General features: G+C 47.9%; 1 long non-coding RNA gene across 1 annotated transcript; it reads right to left on the bottom strand.

Annotated features, from left to right (window-relative positions):
• Nucleotides 1-1,259: 1,259 nt before the first annotated feature.
• Nucleotides 1,260-2,991, bottom strand: LOC308665724. The gene is made up of 3 exons (XR_014025936.1): nt 2,895-2,991; nt 1,830-1,970; nt 1,260-1,452 (listed from the first exon to the last, which is right to left on the bottom strand). It is a non-coding gene; the product is annotated as an uncharacterized lncRNA (long non-coding RNA).
• Between the last annotated feature and the right edge of the window lie 1,500 nt (nt 2,992-4,491).

Here is a 4,491-nt window from a genome sequence, read left to right as displayed (position 1 = left end):
TATATATAATGCCACCAGCCCCAGCAAGACTCATCCACACCCAGAACAAAAACTCTCCCACATAAAAGACAGAACAAGTCAAGCAAAAGTGCCATCACCCAAACAGAAGAACGCACACACGAACCTGACTGACCCATACCAGAGATACATAGCAGGTCCTCGAACTCGGAGCCAAACCAAAGCTCTGGAGGCCACTACACAGCCCACTCCTCAGGACACCAAATCACAACACTCAGGATATTACAACACAACAAAAAACCCCACCCATTCAGAACACACCCCACCCAACCAGAAGACAGCCACGCCTCCAACCAATCAGAAGACAACCACGCATCCACCCAATCAGAAGACAGCCACGCCTCCAACCAATCAGAAGACAACCACGCATCCACCCAATCAGAAGACAGCCACGCCTCAGAACACAGCCCCACCGGCAGTTGGAAGGAAAGGAACAGCCAGACCACGCATTGCTCCTGGAAGCAGCAGGAGGAACACTCCGGCCTGATGATGACGGATGGGATTTCGTCGAAACGTCGCCACAACTTTCTGAAGATGAAAGGAACGCGGGAAGAAACCCGAGACTCTAGATCTACATATATATATATATATATATATATATATATATATATATATATATATATAAATTATTCAAATTGCTAATAAAGAATTTTAGGTAGGCTAAAATTTATTAGCAATCTGAATAATTTACACAAATAATGAGCTGTCATAAGTTGTGACTATATCCTGTGGATAGCCTTGAGTTAGGCCAAAACAGGAAAGAAAGAGTTAATTAGCAAGGCATATTCAAATGACTTGACAAATATTTAACACACACACACACACACACACGTGTGTGTGTGTGTGTGTGTGTGTGTGTGTGTGTGTTTTAAATGTTTGTTAAGCATTCAGAATACACTTGCTTAGTCCCAGACACGGGACAAATCTTATTGCCTGTTTCAGCCTAGCCCAAGGCCATCCACAGGCAGTAGCCACAGCAGTGGCAGCTCATATTTGTGTAAATTGTGTGTGTGTGTGTGTACACATGTGTGTGTGTGTGTGTGTGTATAAAAATCTTTCCATTTTGCAACATTCAGTCAGAACTGAAGAAGCTTCTTGGATGAGAAGTGAAACGTTTTCAGGGAATAAGCCAAGAAAGTCAGCTGCCCTTTGGGAAAGCATCCCTGGGTCTCAGCCCCTCTTGTTTCCCCAGGGGAATGGCAGTGTGGGGAGGGAACAAAAGGCAGAGGAAGACACCTGAGTTCCAGTGGGAAGGAGGAACCAATGCTTTATTGCAGAAAAGAAAGAATAAATCCAGAGTGGGTTGGAGGGGGGGGAGGAGGGTCTCTCCAGAGTGGCCCAGGACAGAAGGAGGGTCTTTGGGTCAAACTGATGCCCTGGGAACCATTCGGAAGGCCGAAGGTCCCATGCAGAAAGGCCATCACTGGGAGGATCCTGTGAAAAGAAAGAGAGTCGGGCATGAGGGATCCCTTGAAGCCACAGTGGCCTTTGAGAAGCCTTCTTGAGAAATATCCAATAAATGGCAGGATCGGGACCTTCCTCACCAGGAGCACAGAAGACCAGATCCTCTGCCGTCAAAGAGCCCCCCCTCTTCCCCCCCAAGATCTTTCAATGCCAGGATCAGACCATCTCTAGTCTCCAATGTCTGGAGAAGACCCGGTCATTCTCCTTTTATCACAATCGGATTTGGGGTTTGGCTCATCCAGGCACAGATCCAAGAAAGGCGGAAGCCTCAGGGATCCCTGCTTGGCTCCAACCCACACTGGGATCTATAAGACTCTACCGAGTGGCCTAAGACTCAGTGCTCTTACCTTAGACAGGATCCTTGCACACAACGCTGCAAGCGAAAAGGCAACACTTCTGCTTTCCCGGGCAATCCTCGTCGCTTTCACACCTCTGTAAACACGGTAAGACGGCTCCTGTTCTCGCCCTGGGACAAGCCCCAGGCTTCACTGAAAAGCAGAACATTCACAGCGATTTGTGGTTTTCTTCTGCGTGGGCGTATTACACTGAACTAACCAAACCCAAAATATCGAAGGATCAATACAGGAATGTTTCTCATTTGGCATTGTGCAATAATTCTTTTAAGCAATCCACGGCTGCACAAGGAACAGGCAGGGAGAGAAGCAGAGGCATACCAAGCCTCCCACTGCAACAGCAGTAAGAATTGTTGTAGAAAGAAATAAAAAAACCTGTCCCAAAGGACGGGGACTTTGTTTGGCCCTCTCTGAAACTTTCCCTGGGGCACCTACTGTATGCAAAAAACAGAATAATTCTCAGTTTATGTTCATGGAAAATAATGTTATAATGCAGCACCCTAACATCCCCGCTCCTTATTTGTAAGGTCATGTAAATCACTGGCGTCAATTTGCTCTCAATTTGCTTCGAAGGGGCTTCAGAGCTACAGGGAATCCTGCAGGGGGTGACATGATAGGAGTATTAAGGCATTTGGAGGGCTGCCCCAAAGAAGAGGGAGTCAAGCTATTCTCCAAAGCGCCCGAAGGCAGGACAAGAAGCTACGGATGGAAACTAATCAAGGAGAGAAGCAGCCCGGAACTAAGGAGAAACTTCCTGACAGTGAGAACCATTAACCAGTGGAACATCCTGCCTCCAGAAGCGGTGAACACTGGAGGTTTCTAAGAAGAGACTGGACAGCCATTTGTCTGAAATGGTGCAAGGTTTTCTGCCTGAGCAGGGGGTTGGACTAGATGACCTCCAAGGTCCCTTCAAACTCTGTTATTCTGTTCTGATGTGTCTGATGGCTCTTGCTTAATGGGGCCAGGCAATCTGCAGAGCTGTCAGGAAAAGAGTAAAGTTATAAGAGCAGCTTTGTGGTTGCCGAAATTTGCTATATTGGGGGTGGTGCCCCCGCTTACCTAATTGTCCCATCGAAGGGGGCATCTCCATCAAGAGGAAGAGGAGACCCAGAAGGAGGAGGACGCCATGCACAGCCTTCATGGTGCTGGTTGAGTGGGAACGTGCAGTGGGGCTGGAGCGATGGGTATTTAAGTCCTGTTTTCAGGAAGCGAGAAGGCCGGTTGATGAAGCAAGGGAAATGGAAAGCTGCCAAAACATATTTCTCAACACATCAGAACTGTTAGTTTTTCCCTGGATGGGACAAATAGGTGGGGCAGATAACCGAGATCGTTATCAATGGAAGCCCATCGTGTTTGCAACTGGGCTTCGTGCAGGGCAGAGTGGGCGAGCCTGGGGCCGCTGCTCCTTCCCGGATCCTGGGTTGCAAAATAGGATCCTGGGTGACCACACATGTTTGCATGTTGGAATTACAAAGTGTACCTTGACTGAAGCCATTGGATGTCACAGTCACAGCTGGGGCTCAGCCAGTTCCATCTCTTTCTTACAACAGGAAGGTGACAGGTCAGGGGTGAAAGACATTAGCAGGTGAGGAAAGAGGGAGGCATCCAGAAAGCCAGGATGCTCAGGATACACCCCGTTGTAGTAACAGGAAGTGAGAAGCACCCAGCCTCAGCTGGGAACCCAACTCTCCAGCAAGAGGGGTTGGTGGATCCTTGGTTAGGGCCTTATTTCCTTCTTTGATAATTTGTCTGAAATAAAATAGAATAGAATAGAACAGAAAATAGAATAGAATAGAATAGGAAATAGTAGAGAACAGAACACAATAGAGTAGTAGAATAACAATGGAATGGAATGGAATACCTAAAGCAAGGCAAGGCACACTGCAGTTCACTTGTCCCTCTCTTGAGTTGAATTGTGTCCGCAGTGAGTTGTCCCACCAGGGGTTGGCTGGGGCAAATCAGCTGCGTCAAGTTGTCCCCTTCTGCCGTGTTGGGTCTTTCTCTGAGGAGCTTCCACCCTCTGCTTCTTGTCCCACCCCCAGGTTCTTGGAGAAATGATAAATCAACCCCCTCTTCCCCATGACAGCCCTTCAAGGAATGGATGTCAGGTCTTCCCTTTGCTTTCTTTTCATTATTTGCACACACGGAATTTGCACCAGAGACAAAGTCCTTGCGTGTCCAATCACACTTGGCCGCTACAGAATATTCCTATTCCTATTAGGCTAAACATATCTACCTCTTTCAATTGTTCATTGTACAACTGAGACGCCTTGGTCGCTCAACAGCGAGACACTGGTGAAGTGGGCGCAGCAGCGCCTGCATTTTCTGCGTCGCATGAGAAAAGCTCATCTTCCTTCCCCTGTTCTGACCACTTTCTACAGAGGGACGATCGAGAGCATCCAGTCGTACAGCATCACAGTGTGGGTTGCAAGCATCCCTGCTTCAGACAGGAAGGCGGTGCAGAGAGTGGTGAGGACGGCTGAAAATATTGTTTGCATCCTCTTCACAACCTGTTTTCCTTGCTCCCTTCTAGGAGGAGGGGGGGGGGCTCCATGGTATCCGAAGCAGAACATCCAGATTCAGTGACAGTTTTGTTCCATATAGCCTCAATCTTGTGAACTCTCAAGTTTCCTCTTTCCGCTACGTTTTCAAGATG

This window comes from Vipera berus, assembly GCF_964194415.1.
Source record: "Vipera berus genome assembly, chromosome: 3".
In the NCBI taxonomy this organism is placed as follows: Eukaryota; Metazoa; Chordata; class Lepidosauria; order Squamata; family Viperidae; genus Vipera; species Vipera berus.
This window is presented reverse-complemented; position numbering and strand designations above follow the sequence as displayed.